A 24,628-nucleotide genomic window follows, 5' to 3' on the forward strand; every position below is an offset into this window, starting at 1 on the left:
ACATATAGGCGGGCTCACGAACAGACAGACGGACATGAATAGATCGACAGACAGACTGGCTGACAGATAGACAAACAGAAGGACCTGCAAGACTGACAGACAAGGGAGCGGACAAACAGAGGACAAAAAGACAATCCGACAAGGACTGGCAAATGGGCGTACAAATGGAGGACAGGCACACTGATAGACGTATGGGCGGACAGACAGAGAGATGGACTTAAAACGGAGGACAAACTGACGGACAGACAGACGGACATGAATAGACCGACAAACAGACGGGCTGATAGATAGACAAACAAAAGAACGTAGAACGTAGACATATAGGCGGGCAGACAGACAGAACAGAACGGAAGACAAACTCACGAACAGACAAACGGACATGAATAGACCGACAGACAGACCAGCTGACAGATAGAAAAACAGAAGGACCTACAAGAGGAGAATAGACTGACAGACAGGCGAACGGACAAACAGACACCCTGATAAGGACGGGCAGGTGGGCGTGCAAATGGAGAAAAAGTGCACTGATAGACATATGGGCGGACAGACAGAGAGATGGACGTAAAACGGAGGACAAACTGATGGACAGACAGACGGACATAAATAGACTGAAAGACGGACGGGCCGACATATAGACAGACAGAAGGGCGTACAAGTGGAAAATAGACTGACAGACAGGCGAACGGACAAACGGAGGACAGACAGACACACAGACAAGGGCGGGCAGATGGGCGGGCAGATGGGCGGGCAGATGGGCGGGCAGATGGGCGGGCAGATGGGCGGGCAGATGGGCGGGCAGATGGGCGTACAAACGGAGTTCAGACAGACTGATAGACATATGGACCGACAGACAGACGGGCTGACAGATAGACAAACAGAAGGACGTACAGGTGGAGAAGAGACTGACAGACAGGCGAACGGACAAGCGGATCTACAAATGGAGGACAGACAGAGACACTGCCAAGGACAGGCAGATGGGCTGTCAGATAGACAAACAGAAGAACGTGCAAGTAGAGAATAGATTGACAGGCCTTGACACACCAGATCTGCCAATTTTGGTTTTATTACCCGATTTCACTAAAATTTGGTTCGGGGAGTTCTACAAGGTCCTTCGATATCCGTGTCGAATTTGGTGCATGTTTGACCATATTTACCTAAACCTGCCATCATAAGCGTAGACCGGCTTCTGGTGGGTGGGCTAAGCACCCCCCGTAAATTTTTTTTATTGCCCGATTTTGCAGAAATTTGAGGCTGTTACTTTATAAGGCTTTTCAAAAACTGAACCAAATGTGAACCAATTCGGTCCATTTTTGAATAAATATGTGGATATAGTAGAGTTTTAATAAAATAGGATGGTGGGTATCCAAAGTACGGTACGGCCAAACTTAATGCGTTTTTACTTCTTTTTTTATACTCACCACCATAGGATGTGGGTATACTAATCTAGTCATTCCGATTGTAACACCTCGAAATATTCGTCTAAGACCCCATAAAGTGTATGTATTCTTGATCGTCTCTTCGTTCTGAGTCGATCTAGCCATGCCTGTCCATCCGTCTGTCGAAATCACGATAGAGGTCGAACGTGTAAAGCTAGCCGCTTGAAATTTTGCACAGACACTTAGTATCTATGTAGGTCGTTGGGGATTGCAAATGGGCCATATCGGTTCAGATTTAGATAAAGCTCCCATATAAACCGGTCTCCCGATTTGACTCCCTGACCCCCAGGAAGCCGCAATTTTTGTCCGATATGGCTAAAATTTTGCACCTAGTGTTATGTTATGTCTTCCAAAAACTGTGCCAAGTACGCTCCCAATCGGTCTATAACCTGATATAGCTTCCATATCAACCGATCTCACAATTTGGTTTCTTGAGCCGCTGGAAGCCTCAATTTTCATCCGATTTGGCTGATATTTTGCATGTAGTGTTCTGTTATAACTTCCAACTACTGTGTTAAGTACGGTCTAAATCGGTCTATAACCTGATATAGCTCCCATATGAACCGATCTCCCGATTTGAATTTTTGAGCCCCTGGAAGCCGCAATTTTTATCTGATTTGGCTGATATATTGCATGTAGTGTTCTGTTATAACTTCCAACAACTGTGTTAAGTACGGCCTAAATCAGTCTATAACCTAATATAGCTCCCATATAAACCGATCTCCCGATTTGACTTCTAGAGCCTCTGGAAGCCGCAATTTTCATCCGATTTGGCTGAAATTTTGCATGTAGTGTTATGTTATAACTTCCAACAACTGTGTTAAGTACGGTCAAAATCGGTCTATAACCTGATATAGCTTCCATATAAACCGATCTCCCGATTTGACTCTTTTAACCCCTGGAAGCCGCAATTTTTGTCCAATTTGGCTGAAACTTTGCACGTAGTGTTATGTTATCACTTCCAACAACTGTGTTAAGTACGGTCCAAATCGGTCTATAACTTGATATAGCTCCCATATAAACCGATCTCCCGATTTGACTCTTTTAACCCCTGGAAGCCGCAATTTTTGTCCAATTTGGCTGAAACTTTGCACGTAGTGTTATGTTATGATTTCAGACAGCTGTGCCAAGTACGGTCCAATTCGGTTTATAACCTGATGTAACTCCCATATAAACCGATCTCCCGATTTGACTCTTTTAGCCCCTGGAAGCCGCAATTTTCATCCGATTTGGCTGAAATTTTGCATGTAGTGTTATGTTGTGACTTTCAACAACTGTGCCAAGTACGGTCCAATTGGGTCTATAACCTGATATAGCTCCCGTATAAACCGATCTCACGACTTGACTTCTTGAGCCCCTAGAAGCCTTAATTTTCATCCGATTTGGCTGAAACTTTGCAGGTTATGACTTCCAACAAATGTACCAAGTACGGTCCAAATCGGTCTATAACCTGATATAGCTCTCATATAAACCGATCTCCCGATTTGACTTCTTGAACCCTTACCAGACGTAATTTTTGTCCGCTTTGGCTGAAATTTGGCATGCGATGTTTTGTTACGACTTCCAACAACTTTGCCAAATACGGCTAAAATCAGCCTATAAACTGACATAGCTCCAATGTAAACCGGCCTCTCGATCATCCTTGTTCGGTGCCTAGAAGCTTTAATTTTTGCTGATTTGACTAAAGTTTGGCTACTTAATTTATTTTGTATACATTCTTAGCAGATTCCATGGTGGTGGGTTCCCAAGATTCGGCCCAGCCGAACTTATCACACTTTTAGTTGTTTTAATTTTAATTATTTTTTTATATATATTTTTATTTACAGTGGGCGCAAAAACTAAAAAGGTAAGTCGTTACAAAATGCATTCATAGCTACTCGATTTCTTTCCACACATCTTAAAACATTTAAACATATTCCCCTGAAACCATATGACAAGTCACTATTTCAAAGAGTATACAACCCCTTTCCAGCATTTGCACTCAAAATCTCTTCTTCATAGAATAAGAAATTAAAAAGGAAATAAATGTGAAACTACAGCCACTCTGGATATCATCTAACTGTTTGCTCAAGCACCTAGGCATACAACATATAAATATGCATATATTACAAATAAACGCACGCACACACACACACACACACACACCCTCATAACAGAGGAAGGCAACAATAGCAACAAGAGCACACATGAGTGAAATAAACGAAGCAAAAAATATATATTTGACTCTCATACCCATACCCTCCCCTAAGAGGTGAATGGCAACAGAGGGAATAAACAACTTTACCGAAGGATAATATTCCGAAATATTTGAGGTTTAGTCATGCAAATGTTGAGAAAGCATGAAAGTGCTGTTTTTTTTTTCTTTGTGGAAACTAAATCGACAGGAACATATTTTTCTTTTTGTTGTACATGAATTTGTTGTATATGAATATCAAAGCAAAAAGTTTTTTTTTTTGGAAAAATATGTAAATAAAAATAGAAAGCACGAAAGGAGGAGGCGAAATGCCTTTATATAATAAAATTACAAGGACCTTGGAAATTATGTTGTATGTTGAATTAAGTTTTGTGCGTCCGTGTGTGTGTGTGCATTTGGAATATATAACATAATGATCATTAGCATAATTTTCTTAATTTGTGCATTTTAAGTACAAAAATGATGAAATACTTGAAACTGTATGACTTTTGTTCCCTCATAAAATTAAGTCGGTAGATTGGTCCATATGGAAGTCATAACATAAGATTTTGTGGCAAATTTCAGGCAAATCTGGGAGAAATTTTGAATGACTTTTGTTCCCTCTTAAAATTAAGTCGGTAGATTGATCCATATGGAAGTCGTAACAGAAAATTTTGTGGCAAATTTCAGCCAAATTTGGGGAAAATTTTTGAAAGACCTTTGTTCCCTCTTAAAATTAAGTGGATAGATTGATCCATATGGAAGTCATAGCAGAAGACTTTGTGGCAAATTTCATCCAAATCCAGCCAAATCTGGGAGAAATTTTGTCCAGTGGGAGTTTCAAAGAAATGATTCACCTACCGGCAATGCCAAGCAAACTATTGAGTTGCCCAAAAAGTAATTGCGGATTTTTTAAAAGATGCATTAAATGCATTTTTAATAAAACTTAGAATGAACTTTAATCAAATATACTTTTTTTACACTTTTTTTCTAAACTAGCTAAAAGTAACAGCTGATAACTGACAGATGAAAGATTGCAATTACAGAGTCACAAGCTGTGAAAAAATTTGTCAACGCCGACTATATGAAAAATCCGCAATTACTTTTTGGGCAACCCAATACAATAATTAGAAATAATTTTCGTGTGTATCTCTTTCGAGATGAGCTCAATGATCCGAGATTTTTTTGCAATGGAAAAGAAAGCCAGAGATCATAACACTCCAACGACTATGGAACGTGTTTCGTCTTTTTCAACCATATTGGGTGTGGAGGCTTCAAGGACCACACATTGTGGAAGGTCGTAGTTATAGCGAATATACCACGAACAAGTGTCTACCATGTCGTATAGAAAAAAAGTCTATCACTACAAAAACACATGCGCTGGAAGAGAAGGTGTTGAACTTGTGCTTGTGTCTTGCTGGCATCGTAGACACGTATTCGCGGTATATTCGATATAACTATATATATCCACATGGCGGGTTTCGGGCGGCCTCCGAAGCACCCGATCCCAACAATAGAAACCATGTCTTATTTTTGGTGACTGTAGGTTAGGTGAGGTTTAAGTGGCAGTCTGCCCTCAGACTCACTTAGAAGTTTTCGTCCATTGTGATACCACAGGAATAGAAGAAGAAAGATGCCTTCTAGTTCCTACCGTTGAACCATCCAGATGGCTTCAAAAAGCCCAATACCATGCGAATGTTCACATTCGCTAAATCAAAAAGGTTCTCAAAGAAATGAGAACCTAAAGTGGAACTCCTTCTAAATGCTAGTGCGGGACACACACACAAAAGGTGTTCTATAGTCTCTTCTACCTCGATGTCCTCACAGCTTCTGCAAAAGTCATTGCTGGCAACCTCCAGTCTGTCAGCATGTTTTCCGATTAGACATTGACCTATCATGACGGACACAATGACTGAGTCATCTGTTCTAGCTAATGACAGCAAAGCGGTAGACCTTTTCAAGTCTAGATGAGGCCACATAGTTTTGCAGTGCTCACAGCCCCCTCTTTGTAACCATCCATCATTCGTTGCCCTTGGGGCCTGGTCCTGAAAACTTAGCTTACATGTCGCTAGGGCATACCCTCAGATTCCAGTGTCCCTCGAGTGTGTTAGTTCTAAGTCTCACAAGCTCGTCCGCTTTAGAAATCCCTGGGTGCCTCTGTGGCCCGTCACCCAGAACAGGTGAATTTTGAACTGTTCAGCCATCTCGTTGAGAGATCTGCGAAAGTCGAGGGCGGTTTTTGTCTTCAGAAATACATTGTCCAGGGATTTAATGGCTGTCTGGCTGTCTGGGAAAATCGTTGTCGTCATAATGACATAACAACTTAGCCATTCCACCACATTCTTAATTGCAAGGATTTCTGCTTGATACACACTGCAGTGGTCGGGTAACTTTTTCGATATGACCAGTTCTAGATCTTTAGAGTACACCCCAAAGCCCACCTGGTTGTTTAGTTTGGAACCATCCGTATAGAAGTCTATATAACTTCTGTTACCAGGGATATCGTAGTTCCAATCGGTTCTATCAGGAATAGTGGTACAGTAAAAGCGGCTCAGTTAGGGTGTAATCCACACTGCTTGGAACATCGGGTATTGTATCAAGGATTACACAGTGTCCGTAGCCGCTATAACTTACCACAATGTATGGCCCATGAAGCCTTCGCTCCTAATTTGGTTGAAAAGTCTTCTAACCAAAAACGAAACGTATTGCGATCTATGGATTTTCTTTTCCATCGCAAAAAAAAATCCTACCATTGAACTCGTCTCGAAATAGAAACAAACCAAATAGGCAAAGAAAACTTGAAAATTAGAAATACTTATTCAAGTTTTTTCTTTTTTGCCTGTTAAGGCGATCATTTAATTCGAGACGAGCTCAATGATCGGAGATTTTCTTTGCAAATGGAAAGTGAAAGCCAGAAATCGCAACACACACACACACCGGCAACTATGGGACGCGTTTCGTCATTTGGTGAGAATAACACATTTTGTGTTTTTTTTTTCAAAATTTCGAGTGCTCAACTTTACTCTTTCGAACACAGATGAACGGACTAAGGTACAAACCGAAGACAGTCAGATAGATCGACGGAGCGGCAGAGGAACAGACAGGCATCTGTCCGTTCATTTGTCTTAGAACGAGTAAAGTTGGCCGCTCGAAATTTGGAACAAAACCAGTAAGGAAAGGCAAAAGTCGGGCAGTGCCGACTTTATAATACCTACACCTACATTATAGGTACAAAGTGGGAACTATATCTAATTCAGAACCAATTTTGATGGACTTCGGAGGATGTTTTCGTATGGGTTATTAAACAATCCGTATCAAATTTCGAGCAAATATGTTCATATGGTTGACAAATGACAACATTATTGCAAATTATCCAAAATCTGACGAATATCTAAATCTGAGTCGATTTTGACCAAACTTCTTAGATATTGTGGTAGGCATCGAGGAAAGCGTTCTGCACAATTTTGGCAAGATTGATCAATAAATGTGCTAGCAGTGGTTCTAGAAGTGAAAATCGGGCGAAATTCATATATGGCAGCTATATATATTGGGTTGCCCAAAAAGTAATTGCGGATTTTTCATATAGTCGGCGTTGATAAATTTTTTCACAGCTTGTGACCCTGTTACTGCATTCTTTCTTCTGTCAGTTATCAGCTGTTACTTTTAGCTTGCTTTAGAAAAAAAGTGTAAAAAAAGTATATTTGATTAAAGTTCATTCTAAGTTTTATTAAAAATGCATTTACTTTCTTTTAAAAAAAAAACGCAATTACTTTTTGGGCAACCCAATAAAATTGAACAGATTTCTATGAAATTCACCAGTAATATAAAAAGATATAAAAAATTCCTTTTTGCCAATTTTTGAGATAATCGGTTAACAAATGAGCACTTTATTGCAATATAAGTCCAAAACTGACGAACATATATATGGGAGCTATATTTAAATCTGAACCGATTTCTAGCAAACTTCTTATATGTTGTGGTAGTCATCGGGGAAAGCGCTGTACACAATTTTGGCAAGATTGGTCAATAAATGCGCTTGCAGTGACCATAGAAGTGAAAATCGGGCGACGTATATATAAGGCAGCTATAACTTAATCTGGACCGATTTCAATGAAATTCACCAGCAATGTCGAGAGTCACAAGAAAATCTTTTCTGCCAAATTTTTAGAGAATCGGTTAACAAATGAGCACTTTATTGCAATATAAGTCCAAAACTGACGAACATATATATGGGAGCTATATCTAAATCTGAACCGATTTCTAGCAAACTTCTTATATGTTGTGGTAGTCATCGGGGAAAGCGCTGTACACAATTTTGGCAAGATTGGTTAATAAATGCGCTTGCAGTGACTATAGAAGTGAAAATCGGGTGATTTATATATATGAGAGCTATATCTAAATCTGCACCGATTTCTATAAAATTCACCAGAAATGTCAAGAGTCATACAAAAATCCTTTCTGCCAAATTTCAAGAGAATCGGTTAACAAATGACCATTTTATTGCGCTATTACTGCAAATCGAACGAACATATACATGGGAGCTATATCTAAATCTGAACCGATTTTTTCCAATTTCAATAGGCTTCGCCTCTAGGCCGAAAAACTAGCCTGTACCAAAGTTGAAGATGATGGGATGAAAACTGCGACCTGTAGTTTGTACACAAATTAACATGAACAGACGGACAGACAGACGGACATAGCTTTGGGTTGCCCAAAAAGTAATTGCGGATTTTTCATATAGTCGGCGTTGACAAATTTTTTCACAGCTTGTGACTCTGTAATTGCATTCTTTCTTCTGTCAGTCATCAGCTGTTACTTTTAGCTTGCTTTAGAAAAAAAGTGTAAAAAAAGTATATTTGATTAAAGTTCATTCTAAGTTTTATTAAAAATGCATTTACTTTCTTTTAAAAAATCCGCAATTACTTTTTGGGCAACCCAATAAATCGAATCAGAATGTGATTCTGAATCGATCGGTATACTTGTCAATGGGTCTATCTCTCTTCCTTTTGGGTGTTACAAACAAATTCACTAAGTTATAATACCCTGTACCACAGTAGTGGTCTAGAGTATAAAAATTATTCTTATACCAACTTTAATTGCCTCTAGTAAATTAACTAGTCGCCCTCCTTTATAATTATTAAATATTCTCTTAAATATTTACTGTTGTTAAACATTCCACATTGATTTAAAAAAAAACCCCCTACATTACATCGAGTTGCCAAAAACAAAACAAATCCAATTTAAACTCCAACATATAAAAACTGCAACTACTCCACTATAAATGATGAGCTACAAATTCCTTAAAAAAAAAAATTCTGAAAAATTTTTATTGCACTTTTCCACTTGGTAAACAATTTCCTTCATCACCCACAGCTTGGCAGCAAAAAACACTCTGGTGTACACTCTCTCGCTGCTTGTTGTTATTTTTGAGTTCATAAAAAATTTACTTGTGCATATCATAGTTCCATTTCTCATAACTACACCAACCAAATGACTGCCAGTGCTCTACGTTATGCTAAATTGTCATTTAGCTTTCATTCTTCCTTCTCTGCTGTGGTTGATATCTACACGCCAAACAACACAATCACCAACACCCCTCTACCACTACTTGAATTTTCCACAAACACTCTCAGGCTTCATACACCCATAAATGATTTGGCACACCAATGCCACATGGCAAGGTAATACGTTTTTTTCCCATATTCGCCTCTAGTTTCTGGCATTCCTCTCTGCATGCAAAAAAAAAAAATCAAACCTTAACAGTGGCAGCAATGGCAACAAAAAGTCAACAACAAGCCAAGCGACCATACCACGACATAACAACCAACACATCTGAGCTTTCGCATAGGTTGAACGACTACACGGCACAACACAACAACACGGGCAACACATTGTGTTGTGGGGAAATGAGGTAAACACAACAACAGAACTCCATTGGTCTTACACACTCACAGTTACACTTCCAATTGTATAGGTATACAATAGCTCACTGTCGACACACTTTTTATCAAAGCAGCAACAGCACCAATACTTGTGCTTGAGAAAAACGTCATCGAGATACTAGTATACCACTATGCCTGTTACTAATGTAGCAAAACATGAATACAATTTGGCAATACCCACACAGGGTTAGCCTTATATGGGTCAACGTGTTAAGATAGCAAGAGTGGATAGTAATTGAACAAAATTTCAACTAGCTTGGCTTTAAATTTCAAATTTGGCAGCTAAAATAAAAAAGTTGTTTTACAAATGTTAAGTATTAAAAATTTGAAAGAAAGCAACAAATAATTGGCAATTTACAACGGCTTTAATTTGACAGGGGCAAACTATTTATACCCCCCGTCACTTAGGTGAATGCCATATTGGTTTACATGACGGTCACCTCCTTAGATAGGCCAAAGTGAATCAAAGTCATGAAGGATATGAGCGGTGGTAATATTTGTCACCGGCACTGTGGCTCGGACATTAGCTTGTTTGCCTCTGACGCTGAGCACCTGAGCTCAAATCCCGGCGTGAACATAAGAAAAAATGTCAGCGGTTGTCAGGGGCATACTATTTATACCCCCCGCCACTTAGGTAAATGCCATATCAGGGCGTTGGTTTACATGGCGGTCACCTCCACAGATAGGCCAAAGTGAATCAAAGTCATGAAGAATATAAGAGCCGGTAATATTTGTCACCGGGGGCACTGTGGCTCGGACATTAGCTTGTTTGCCTCTGACGCTGAGCACCTGAGCCCAAATCCCGGCGAGAACATAAGAAAAATGGCAGCGGTTGTTTCACCTCCATGTCTTGGCTTCACGTGTGAGGTATTTACCTTAGGTAATCAGTCGTGAATACTTCTCTTCTAATGGTGTCGCTCTGGGACAAGCCGTTCGCATAAGGCAATAAAAAGAAGGCCACTTATCATAGAACTTAAAAGTTTTATTGAACAGTACTCACTGATATGAGAAATTTCCTGCTAATCTCGACCCTAAATCCAAATTTTAACCGATATGATCCATTAGCACACCCCAATGACCTACATAAATAAAAAGTACCTGTGGTAAATTTCGAGTGGCTAGCTTTACGCGTTCGATCGCTATCGTGATTTCGACACATGGAGGGAACGACGGACATGTCTTAATCGACTCAAGACATGTCCGGCGAAAGAGTACTAAAGGGTCCTTTACCCTTTGGAAAGGGAAATAAAACTACCCCTGCCCTTGGAAAGAGTAGTAAAACTACCCTTGCGCTTGGAAATCGACACTTAAACTATCCTTGCGCTCAGAAAGGGATACTAAAACTAACCTTGTCCTGGGAAAGGGATACTAAAACTACAATTGGCAAAGTGTACTAAAACTATCCTTGTCCTTGGAAAAGGTTACTAAAACTACCACTGTCCTTGGGAAAGGGTACTACAACTACCCTTGTCCTTAGGAAAGGGTGCTAAAACTACCCTTGTTTTTGGGAAAGTGTACTAAAAATACATTTGTTCTTGGGAAAGGGTACTTAAACTGCCCTTTTCCTTGGGAAAGGATACTAAAGCTACCCTTGTCCATGGGAAAGGGTACTAAAGCTACCATTGTCCTAGGGAAGTTTACTAAAACTTCCCTTGTCCTTGGGAAAGGGTACTAAAACTACCCTTGTTTTGGGAAAGGGTACTAAAACTACCCTTGTCTTTGGGAAAGGGTACTAAAACTACCCCTATCCTTGGAAAAGGGTACTACAACTACCCTTGTCCTTAGGAAAGGGTGCTAAAACTACCCTTGTACTTGGGAAAGTGTACTAAAAATACTCTTGTCCTTAGGAAAGCGTACTTAAACTGCCCTTTTCCTTGAGAAAGGATACTAAGGGTACCCTTGTTCATGGGAAAGAGTATTAAAGCTACCATTGTCCATGGGAAAGGGTACTAAAGTTACCATTGTCCTAGGGAAGTTTACTAAAACTACCCTTGTCTTTGGGAAAGGGTACTAAAACTACCCCTATCCTTGGAAAAGGGTACTACAACTACCCTTGTCCTTAGGAAAGGGTGCTAAAACTACCCTTGTTCTTGGGAAAGTGTACTAAAAATACTCTTGACCTTAGGAAAGCGTACTAAAACCGCCCTTTTCCTTGGGAAAGGATACTAAAGCTACCCTTGTCCATGGAAGAGGGTACTAAAACTACCATTGTCATTGGGAAAGGGTTCACCAACTACCCTTATCCTTGGGAAAGGGTGCTGAAACTGCCCTCGTCCTTGGGAAGTGTACTAAAACTACCCTTGTCCTTGGACAAGGATACAAAAACTGCCACTGCCCTTAAGAGAAGGTACTAAATTAACTCCTTCCCTTGGGAAGGGCACCAATACTACCCTTGACCTTGGGAAAGAGTACCAAAACTACCCTTGTTCTTGGGAAAGTGTACTAACGCTACCCTTGCCCTTTGGAAAGTGTACTAAAACTACCTTTGACCTTAAGAAAGGGTACTATAACTACCCTTGCCCTTGGGAAACTTTCCTTTAATTATCCTTGCACTTGAGAAAGGGTACTAAAAGGTCCCTTGCCCTTTCGACAGGGTACTAAAATTATCCTTGCCCTTAGAAAAAGGTATTCAAACTAACTTTTTTCCTTTAAAGGGGTACCAAAAATGGTACTAAAAAGGATGTTTCCTTTAAAATTGTACTAAAATAAACTTTTTCCTTTAAAAAGGTACCAAAACTACCCTTTCCCTTGGGTAAGGCAAAGTATTCTCCTAAAAAGAGTACTAAAACTACCCTTGCGTTAGAAAAGGGTACTAAAACAACCCTTGCCCTAAAGAAAGAGTACTAAAACTTCCCTTGACCTCGGGAGAGGGTACTAAAACTCCCCCTGTCCTTACGAAGGGGTACTTAAACTAGCCTTGCCTTTACGAAAAGGTACTAAAACTACCATTGCCCTTGGGGAAGGGTACTAAAACTACCCTTGCCCCTGGGAAAGGGTACTAAAGCTACCCTAGCCCTTGGGAAATTTTACTTAAACTACCCTTGCCCTTGAAAATGGGTACTAAATCTACCCTCGCCCTTGGGAAAGGGTACGAAAGCTACCTTGGGAAGGTTCTCAAACTTCCCTTTCTCTTTTGAAAAAGTACTAAAACTTCCCTTTCTCTTGTGAAAAGGTACTAAAACTATCCTCACCCTTGGGAAAGGGTGCTAGAACTATCCCTACCTTTAGGAAAGGGTACTAAAACCACCCTTACCCTAGGATAAGGGTATTTATGCCACCCTTACTCTAGGAAAAGGGTATTTAAACCACTCTAACCATTGGCAAAGGGTACTAAAGCCACCCTTACCCTTGAAAAGGGTATTTAAACCACCATTACTCTTGGGAAAATGTACTAAAACCACCCTTACCCTTTGAAACAGGAGTTTGAAAACTACCCCCTTTAAATAAAAAACTCAAAGTCTAAGATTTTATATTTAAAATTAATAACAAATAAATAATTACTGACCAATACCATAAATCGAGAGATCGTCATATAAGGCAGCCACTATATCCAATTATTTTCGATCTGAGCCATACTCTGTACGGACATCTAGTGGTCCTAGCACAACTTATCATTTTAAATTTCGGGGAAATCCGGTATTAAATCCTCCTTTTATGAGCCCAAAACCCTAAAGCAGAAGATCGGTATATATGGCAGCTATATCCAAATAAGTTCCGATTGTGATCATATACGTCACGGATTTCGAGAGACCTAACTCGCTGTATCAAATTTCAACGAAATCGAATAAAAGATGCGGCTTCTCCCTACAGATACGCCCACTCTCCACCTCCTCCTCGCCCAACTCACCGTTTGACAGTTTTTTCAAACAAATAAGTTTCTCTGGCACACCCTGTACAATATATCCATTTGGCGGGTTTTGAGCTGTCCCCGCTGCACCCGTCCCTAACAATAGAAACCATGCAAAAAATTTCGAATTAATCGGATTAGCAATCTCCGAGATCTGGTATTTTTGAAATTACGGTAATAACAAGAGCTTTTTAGGGGAGCCATTTCAACTCAAATATGCTCCATACTGCTATAGTCGGAAATAAAGTTCAGTTTAAGGGGTGATTTAGGGCGTACCCCCAAAATTGGATATCAAATTCGTTTTGTACTAAAACTTCCCTTGACCTCGGGAGAGGGTACTAAAACTCCCCCTGTCCTTACGAAGGGGTACATAAACTAGCCTTGCCTTTACGAAAAGGTACTAAAACTACCATTGCCCTTGGGGAAGGGTACTAAAACTACCCTTGCCCCTGGGAAAGGGTACTAAAGCTACCCTAGCCCTTGGGAAATTTTACTTAAACTACCCTTGCCCTTCAAAATGGGTACTAAATCTACCCTCGCCCTTGGGAAAGGGTACGAAAGCTACCTTGGGAAGGTTCTCAAACTTCCCTTTCTCTTTTGAAAAGGTACTAAAACTTCCCTTTCTCTTGTGAAAAGGTACTTAAACTATCCTCACCCTTGGGAAAGGGTGCTAGAACTATCCATTCCTTTAGGAAAGGGTACTAAAACCACCAATACCCTAAAATAAGGGTATTTAAGCCACCCTTACTCTAGGAAAAGGGTATTTAAACCACCCTAACCGTTAGCAAAGGGTACTAAAACCACCCTTACCCTTGAAAAAGGGTATTTACACCACCATTACTCTTGGGAAAATGTACTAAAACCATCCTTACCTCTTGAAAAAGGAGTTTGAAAACTACCCCCTTTAAATAAAAAACTCAAAGTCTAAGATTTAATATTTAAAATTAATAACAAATAAATAATTACTGACCAATACCATAAACCGAGAGATCGTCATATAAGGCAGCCACTATATCCAATTGTTTTCGATCAGAACCATACTCTGTACGAACATCTAGCGGTCTTAGCACAACTTACTGTTTTAAATTTCGGGGAAATCCGGTATTAAATCCCTCTCTTATGACCCCAAAATCCTAAACCGGAAATCGGTATATATGACAGCTATATCCAAATAAGTTCCGATTGTGGTCATATACGGCACGGATTTCGAGAGACCTAACTCGCTTTATCAAATTTCAACGAAATCGAATAAAAGATGCGGCTTCTCCCTCCAGATACGCCCACTCTCCACCTCCTCCTCGCCCAACTCACCGTTTGACAGTTTATTCAAACAAATAAGTTTCTCTGGCACACCCTGTACAATATATCCATTTGGCGGCTTTTGGGCTGTCCCTGCTGCACCCGTCCCTAACAATAGAACCATGCAAAAAATTTCGAACTAATCGCATTACCAATCTCCGAGATCTGGTATTTTTGAAATTAGGGTAATAAGAAGTGCTATTGTAGGAGAGCCATTTCAACTCAAATATGCTCCATATTGCTATAGTCGGAAATAAAGTTCAGTTTTTAAGGGGTGATTTAGGGCGTACCCCCAAAATTGGATATCAAATTCGTTTTCTACTCTCAAATACCTTTCATTTGAATCCCATATTGCCATAATGGGTCAATAAATCTATTAGACGTATTTTCAGGAGGAAAAGAGCCCCCTTGACTTGAACGCAAGTTTTAATGTCATATTTTTAATCTACTCCCAAAATATCTTTCATATGAATCCTTTATGACCATGGTCGGCTGATATGCCCATTTGGGGATATTTGGGGGTGAGGCGACCTCGCATTACTTGGACCTAATTTTTTATGCCATATTTATAACATACTGCCGGATACTTTTCATTTGAGTCCCATATTGATAGGAACGTCGAATATTTCTGTTTAGACGAGTTTTTGGATTGGGACGGCCCGCTGGGTACTTGGAACCAAAATTTAATATGATTTTCATTTTCTAGTCTACAATACCTTCCTTCATTTGATACCCATATTGTGCCCATCAGTCCTCTTTTGGATTTGGGTGGCGTTTTTGGTGTAAGGAGAAGGGTCAGTCACCATCCGATATCGAAAAATTATATAACCTATGTGTCCTTTTTATACCCACCACCGAAGGATGGGGGTCTATTCATTTTGTCATTCCGTTTGCAACACATCGAAATATCCATTTCCAACCCTATAAAATATATATATTCTTGATCAGCGTAAAAATCTAAGACGATCTAGACATGTCCGTCCGTCTGTCTGTTGAAATCACGCTACAGTCTTTAAAAATAGAGATATTGGGCTGAAATTTTGCACAGGTTCTTTTTTTGTCCATAAGCAGGTTAAGTTCGAAGATGGGCTATATCGGACTATATCTTGATATAGCCCCCATATAGACCGATCGGCCGATTTAGGGTCTTAGGCCAATAAAAGCCACATTTATTATCCGATTTTGCTGACATTTGCGACAGTGAGTTGTGTTAGGTCCTTCGATATCCTTCGTCAATTTGGCTCAGATCGGTTCAGATTTGGGTATAGCTATCATATAGACCGATCCTCCGATTTAGGGTCTTAGGCCCATAAAAGCCACATTTATTATCTGATTTTGCTGAAATTTAGGACAGTGAGTTGTATTAGGCCCTTCGACATCCTTCGTCAATTTGGCCCAGATCGGTCCAGATTTGGATATAGCTGCCATATAGACCGATCCTCCGATTTAGGGTCTTAGGCCCATAAAAGCCACATTTATTATCAGATTTTGCTGAAATTTGGGACAGTGAGTTATGTTAGACCCTTCGACATCCTTCGTCAATTTGGTTCGGATCGGTCCAGATTTGGATATAGCTACCATATAGACCGATCCCTCAATTTAAGGTTTTGGGCCCATAAAAGGAGCACGTATTGTCCGATGTCGCCGAAATTTGGGACAGTGAGTTGTGTTAGACCCTTCGACATCCTTCGTCAATTTGGTTCAGATCGGTTCAGATTTGGATATAGCTACCATATAGACCGATCCTCCGATTTGGGGTCTTAGGCCCACAAATGCCACATTTATTATCCGATTTCACTGAAATTTGGGACAGTGAGTTAAGTCATGCCCCTTGACATACTTCTGCAATATGGTACAGATCGATCTTTCGGTTTTAGGTTTTGGGGCCATGAAAGGCGCATTTATTGTCCGATTTCGCTGAAATTTGGGACAGTGCGTTGAATTAGACTCTTCGACATTTGTCTCCAACTTGGCCCAAATCGGTGCAGATTTGGATATAGCTGCTATGAAGACCGATCTCTCGATTTAAAGTTTTGGCCCCATAAAAAAGGCATTTATAATCCTGATTATGATCATGTTAGGCTTTTCAACATCTTATATGGTTCAGATCGGTTTATTTTTAGATATAGCTATTAAAGAGACCAATATTTTGAACAATTGAACAATGACTCGTACTTATTAGTTTTTGGTCCAAATCGGAACATATTTCGATATAACTGCTATGGGACATAAGGTATCCAATTTTCACCGGATTTTGATGGAAGGTGGTTTACATATATACCCGAGGTGGTGGGTATCCAAAGTTCGGCCCGGCCGAACTTAACGCCTTTTTACTTGTTTTGATTCTACGGAACAAACCGAGTCCCATATAGTCATGATGGGTCATATACCCATTTTGGGGGGTTTTGGGGGGGATGGGGTGACCCCCTACACTTCGATCTGATTTTGTATGCCAGATTCGTAATCTACTCCCCAATATCTTTCATTTAAGCCCCATATTGATATGGAAGACCAATTTGTCTGTTTTTAGACATTTTTGGGTTTAGGGCGACTTCCTGGGTACTTAGACCCCAATACCATATTCGTATTCTACTCTTTAATAACTTTCATTTGATATCCATATTGTCTTTATCGGTCCACTTGTGAATTTGGTTTTGTGTCTTCGGGGTAACGGGGAGGGTCCGCCCCCCTCCCGATATCAAAAAATTATAAAGCATATTTCTTCTTCCTGACCATATTCATAATCTACTCCCGAATACCTTTCATTTGAGTCCCATATAGCCATGATCGTCAAATAAACCAATTTTATGGGGTTTTGGGGCTGGGGCGGCCCCCCAGGTACTTGGACCCAACTTTTATTATGAAATTCGTACTCTACTCGTGAATACCTTTCATTTGAATCCCATATTGTCCCGTTCGCTCCACTTTTATTTTTGGGTAGTACTTTTGGGGTAAGGGGGAGGGTCCGCCCCCCCCCCCCTCCCGATATCAAAAAATTATATAGCCTATGTTTCCTGCCAGACCAACCTACACAATCTGTGAAAATTTCAAGGTAATCATCGGTTCAGACGTTTTTGAGTCTCTTCGGAACAAACAAACAAACCGAGAAACAAGATTTTGAATATTCTAATGAATCATTTATAGATTCGTTGGAAATTTGCTTATTTGTATCAAAGCACATTTGTGCTGGAAAGTCTCTCCAATGTTTATACTCAAAATTTAGTTAAACATTTATTTTGTATTTGTGTACACATTGGCATATTGCATGGCTGCCTGCTATTTGCGTAATTGTAATCAGTTGTGTACGAATTTATATACACAAAAATGTGTGAATGTGTGTGTTCACATATGGACACACACATTGCCTAATGTAGGCAGCTTCAAGTGTAGTGGTAGTCTTTTATCAGCCGACTTAACACAGACAGGCATGCAGTCAGGCTGTTTGCCTTCTTTCACCCATCTCCCCCCATTCAACTTGCCCCATCTTTTGGGGCTAAAAACGCACCTTATTGTGTTACATTTTCAATTTTGTTTGGTAGCCACAATCTTAACTTGTCCTAAACCACATACAACATAGAACAGGCATATGGTTGGTTGTTTGTTTGGTTGGCTGAGTGTAATATGGCTTTTTCTGTGTGTGTGTCGCTCTTATTGTTTGGGCGCCATCGTTCGTCATTGTTGGTGTAGTAGATGTTTTGTTGTGTGTGCTATATGTGCTGAGGCCTTTCCATAAAATATGAGTCAAATGTTGGAGCCGACGACGTAAAAAGCGTAGCAATAACCAATGTGCAATTCGTAAATATTTGATATTCCTGTGTGCCAGTTAAAATGAATAACCCCACACACACACACAGATATACAGACAAACTTAAGTACAGTGTGCCTGCTCATTTGTAAACAAGACTTATATGGCCACACATATTCAAAAACCATTTTCTTGTGTGCCTGAGTGTGTATGCTTTTTGTTAACACACATATAACCACTTATGTGTATGTAACAATTGAGCGCCTTTATGGCCCTACCATAGAGAGATAGTGAGAGAGGGAGGTTGGAGAAAGAGTGTGTGGAAATCCTTTTATGGTTTGGCTTAAGTAGTGTTGGTAATCATAAGCATGCATGCCTGCCTGCCTGCCTGCATACATTTATGCACTCTCATAATTCTTTTATAATTCTAAAGCTTGTATGGTTGTTGTTTGCCTGTGTTTCGAATCCCATTCACTTTCTCCTTGGCCACCGTACCTTCGCAGCAACCCACCAAGCTCCCTAACTGGTATTTGTTTTCTTTTTTCATAATTTTTTCGTTTTTTTTTGCCATTCCATTTTAAACCACAAGTGTGTTGTTTGGCCATGTATGCAAATGTTTTTTGACTCGCTTTCAGAGAAATGAATGAAATATACAGGAATATAAGCTTTACCCACACATATACACAACAACACGACGACGTCATCAACATTAACTTGTATCCACATTGTCAACGTGCATTACAAGCTGAGCAACCAACGGCTGCGGCGAGAGCATCAGCAAATTATGTTGCTGCATCTGTATATACCACCGTTGTAGTTGGCATTCATGTGAATCAAGTTTATCCACCGCTGGTGCTTTGGGCCTCTTTCACCACATACTTTCAGGGGTTTTTTTTTGTGTTAAAGTTTATTTTTTTACTTCTTACTAGTAAAGTATATGGAATTCCCTAGGACTTTGTATTAAGGCAGCTAATAAGACAGTGGGACAAATCGGGAGATGAAATTTTAAAGGAAGATGCTTAAAAAGTGAAAATGCCATCGGTTTATATATGGGCAATAACAAACTATGGACAGAGTTGACCCATTTGCAACATTTGAAGCAACTTCCATTGCTCGTTCGAAGTTGGCATGGGAGAAAATCGAAAAAAAACTAGTCAAAATTATGCCGTGCGAAAACGGGTAGAGATATCTCTTTGAAATTTGAAATGCCATCGTTATCGCAGGAAGCTTAGCTGAAAGCTACCGGGCACATTCACAGGTTGCGGATCGTGGAAAGCACCGTTTTTATGCGGAGTAGTTGCAAATGCGGCCGCGAGCAGTCAGCAATTTTCGAGAGGAGAGTCGCAGTAAGGTGTCAGGTGGCACTGTCTCTTAATTAAATACTGAGTGTCAATAATAGTCGAGATGACAAGGCGAGTTATTGGCGCCTTCAAATAACCAATGGCCAACATCAGCGTCTGTACCCAGGTTAGGGCGGCTAGAAGCGAGTTTTAGAGCAAGCTGCTGGCCACAACGAGGGATACATTTTCAATCTCACAAAACCCGCGGTGAAAAACAAAGGAATAGTAGAAAAGCTTATTTTGGTGAAAAAAGGATTTCCATTGATTAGTCTTTATTGAAAAAACTTGATTTAATACCCCAAATTTTCCTTTTTTATACCCACCACGGAAGGATGCGGGTATATTCATTTTGTTATTCCGTTTGCAACACATCGAAATATGCATTTCCGACCCTATAAAGTTTATATATCCTTGATCAGCGGAAAAATTTAAGACCATCTAGCCATGTCCGTCCGTCTGTCTGTTGATATCATGCTACAGTCTTTAAAAATAGAGATACTGAGCTGAAGCTTTGCACTGATTCTTTTTGTCCCTAAGTTCGAAGATGAGCTATATCGACCCATATAGACCGATCCGCTGATTTAGTGTCTTAGGCCCATAAATGCCATATTTATTATCCGATTTTGCTGAAATTTGCAACAGTAAGTAGTGTTAGGCCCTTCAACATTATTCTTAAATTTAGTCCAGATCGGCCCAGATTTGGATATAGCTGCCATATAGACCGATCCGCCGATTTAGGGTCTTAGGCCCATAAAAGCCACATAAATTATCCGATTTTGCTGAAATTTGGGACAGTGAGTTGTGTTAGGCCATTCGAATTTTTTTGTAATTTGGCTCAGATCGGTCTAGATTTGGATATAGCTGCCATATAGACCGATCACTCAATTTAAGACCTTGTAACCATAAAGGCGCATTTATTGTCCGATTTACCCAGAATTTGGAACAGTGATTTGCGTTAAGTTCTTCGACAACATTCTACAATTTGGCCGAGATCGGTCCAGATTCGACCGACCGTTCTGTCGATTGAGGGTTTTGGGCCCATTAAAGGCGCATTTATTGTCCGATGTCGGCGATATTTAGGACAGTGAGTTAATTTAAGTCCCTCGACATATTTCTACAATATGGAACAGATCAGTCTATATTTGGATATAGCTGCCATATAGGCCGATCTCCCGATTTAAAGTTTTGGGCCCATATAAAGCGCATTTAATGTCCAATTTACCCAAAATTTGGGACAGTGAGTTGCTTTAAATTCTTCGACAACATTCTGCAATTTGACCCAGATCGGTCCAGATTTGGATATAGCTGCCATATAGACCGTTCTCTCGATTGAGGGTTTTGGGCCCATAAAAGGCCCATTTATTGTCGGATTTCGTTGACATTTGGTGCAGTGAGTTGTGTTAGGCCCCTCGACATCTTTCTGCAATATGACCTGGATCGGTCCAGATTTGGATATAGTAGCAATATAGACCGATCTCAGGATTTAAGGTCTTGGGCCTATAAAAGGCGAATTTATTGTCCGATTTCGCCGAAATTTAGGACATTGAGTAGCATTAGGCCCTTCAACATTCTTCTTCAATTTGGTCCATATTTGGATATAGTTGCCATATAGACACCCATGCCGAAATTTGGGACAGTGAGTTACGTTAAGCCCATCGACATTTTTCTGCAATATGGAACATTTCGGTCTATATTTGGATATAGCTGCCATATAGACCGATCTCTCGATTTAAGGTCATGGGCCTATAAAAGGCGAATTTATTTTTCGATTTCGCCGAAATTTGGGACAGTGAGTTGTGTTAGGCCCTTCGTCAGCCCTCTTCAATTTGGCCCAGATCGTTTCAGATTTTGATATAGATGCCATATAAACCGATCTCCCGATTTAAAGTCTTGGCCCCATAAAAGGCACATTTATTATCCAATTTCGCTGAAATTTGACACAGTGACTTATGTTAGGCTTTTCAATATCCGTTTCGTATATGAACAATGACTTGTGCTTAATAGACCACTCAATATCCGTGTCGAATTTGGTCCTAATTAGGCCATATTTCGATAAAGCTGCTATGGGGCCATTCATTTTGCATTGTTCACCGAATTATAACGAAAGGTGGTTTTCATATATACCCGAGGAACGACAAATGCATTCGTAAATTGTAAGATATGAAGCCAATCTTGGCTAAAATTTCAACGAATAAAAATTAAAACTCGTTTATCTCCAAAGCCAGTGAAGATACTGTGTACCTTAAGCAAATTTTTGAGCACTATCCAGCAAAATAATAATATTGAAAATTTTTCGAAATACAGAGGTGATCAACTTTAGGGAACTAGAGCCTTGAAATTTTACTCGCTAGCACTTCAGCTCTAGCTATTTCAAATTTCAAAGAGATATCTTTTCCAGTTCTCACACGACATAATTCTTACGAGTTTTTTTCGATTTTTCCTACTGTGAAACATTTGTCGGACGGACAGACTTGGCTAAGATATAGTGTCCTTAAAAGTCCTGCTTCCTTATTAATCTTTTTCAAGTCTTGTTACTTGAATTAACCCCTTGTGTGTAGCGAACTGAACTTGAAAGCATTAGTTCAGCGTTCATATTTTTTCCCACTGTCCCACACCATGTGATGCAGCATTAACTTTTTCGCAATGTCAACTCGAGGTTGAATTCTTTAGCAACAACTGTTGAAACTACATTCATTTTGTGCAAAAATGTGGCAAGTTATACGCGTGTCAGCTATCCTAAATTAAAGAATCTTGGGATTTTTCTTTTCCTTCAGCAAGTTTTTTCATGACTCAATGTATCATAGTCAAGTGACTAAGTTTATCAATGTCATACAAATGGAGTAAAGTGACTCCAAGTAATAGTAAAAAAATATTTTAAATTTGTTCATGGCTAAAAGTTTATCATAATGTGCCAGACCATTAATTAGGCCAAAATGAAACCACAGAGGTTAGTCCCTTAGCGAAACAAACAAAACACAGAATGACACATAAGAAAGCCAAAAAGCAATTTGGTTGGCTAATGTTGACAATAACAGCAGCTGGAAAAAAAAATACACACACACACACTACTGAAATATTTATAAACATTTTGCCTGAACGAGTCTTTAAAAATTTGAGGAAATGTTCAACATAGGGACAAAATTAAATTTTTGGTGTAAGCTACAGAAAATGCTGACTGCTAAAATATGCTACAGCACACTTGATGGAAGATATGAATTTAATCCGCTTACACTTAGGCAGTGAAAAGGGAAACGGAAATAGAAAGCCGCCATAAGACTTAAGCGGAAATTTTGCCTTTAGGCCTTTCGATAGTAATTACCAAATACACATACACAAAGTATGATTGCTAAGAAACTAAACAAGTGGCTGAGGAATTCTCGTGCTTATGAATGATTATTATTGCGAGAATTATTGATTACTTTCATTTTCATTGTGCGTTGAATACACAAATGCTTGATGGATGGACAGACTCATATACTGCGTACAAACATTACAAACTCATCAATTACTAATATTACTAATTAAGTAAGCCTCTTTGGCTTAAATGCGAAATATAAGTGTGGCCCCAAGTACAATTGGCTAGGTAACAATTTCAGAATTTTCGAGTGGCATTTTTTTTTTTTTGAGCTACAAAGAGAAGTTTAGGGAAACCTAAGATAAATCTGAAAATAAGAGAGCTTTAATCAAAAAATCAAATGATTCTAACAGTAATTTGTGTACCCTATACCATGGAAAAAAAACTTCTTAGATAAACCTGCTCAAACCACTACAAAATCTGATATAACCCAAAAAAAAGTTTTGTTGTCTGTTTTGTGAGATTTTGAGCTTTTCCTGGACAATGCAATGATTGAGTCAGAATTTTCTTTCGATCGGAAGGGGCAGTGTTACACCATTATAACGCTAGACGATATCCAACAAACAGGTGTGAGGTCTTTTAAAACTCACTTTTTCAAATTTCATCCAAATCGAATCAAAAATGTTCATTTTATGGGCTTAATACCTTATATCGGGAGATCGGTCTATATGACAGCTATATCCAAATATGGTCCAATCTGGACGATTTTCAACAAAAATGTTTAGAGGGGTACCAGAACTCGCTGTGCCAATTTTCATCCAAATCGAATGAAAAATGTTCCTTTTATGGGCTCAATACTCTATATCGGGAGATCGGTCTATATGACAGCTATATCCAAATATAGTCCAATCTGGACGATATTCAACAAAAATGTTTAGAGGGGTACCAGAACTCGCTGTGCCAAATTTCATCCAAGTCGGATGAAAAATGTTCCTTTTATGGGCTCAATACTCTATATCGGGAGATCGGTCTATATGACAACTATATCCAAATATAGTCCAATCTGGACGATATTCAACAAAAATATTTGGAGGGGTACCAGAACCCACTGTGCCAAATTTCATCCAAATCGAATGAAAAATATGCCTTTTATGGGCTCAATACTCTATATCGTGAGATTGATCCAAATGACAGCTATATCCAAATATGGTTCAATCTGGACGATATTCAACAAAAATGTTTAGAGGGGTACCAGAACTCGCTGTGCCAAATTTCATCCAAATCGGATGAAAAATATTCCTTTTATGGGCTCAATACTCTATATCGGGAAATCGGTCTATATGACAGCTATATCCAAATATGGACCAATCTGAACGATATTCAAGAAAAATGTTTAGAGGGATACCAGAACTCGCTGTGCCAAATTTCATCCAAATCCGATGAAAAATATTCCTTTGATGGGCTCAATACTCTATATCGGAAGATCGGTCTATATGACAGCTATATCCAAATATGGCCCAATCTGGACGATACTCAACATAAATGTTTGGA

General features: G+C 39.5%; 1 protein-coding gene across 8 annotated transcripts in view; it reads right to left on the bottom strand.

Annotated features, from left to right (window-relative positions):
• Window positions 1-24,628, bottom strand: part of LOC106087027 (potassium voltage-gated channel protein eag-like) — a 295,197-nt gene that overhangs the window by 264,630 nt on the left and 5,939 nt on the right. The gene's annotated exons all lie outside the window — the stretch shown is intronic.

The sequence above is a fragment of the Stomoxys calcitrans genome, chromosome 4 (assembly GCF_963082655.1).
Source record: "Stomoxys calcitrans chromosome 4, idStoCalc2.1, whole genome shotgun sequence".
Classification (NCBI taxonomy): domain Eukaryota; kingdom Metazoa; phylum Arthropoda; class Insecta; order Diptera; family Muscidae; genus Stomoxys; species Stomoxys calcitrans.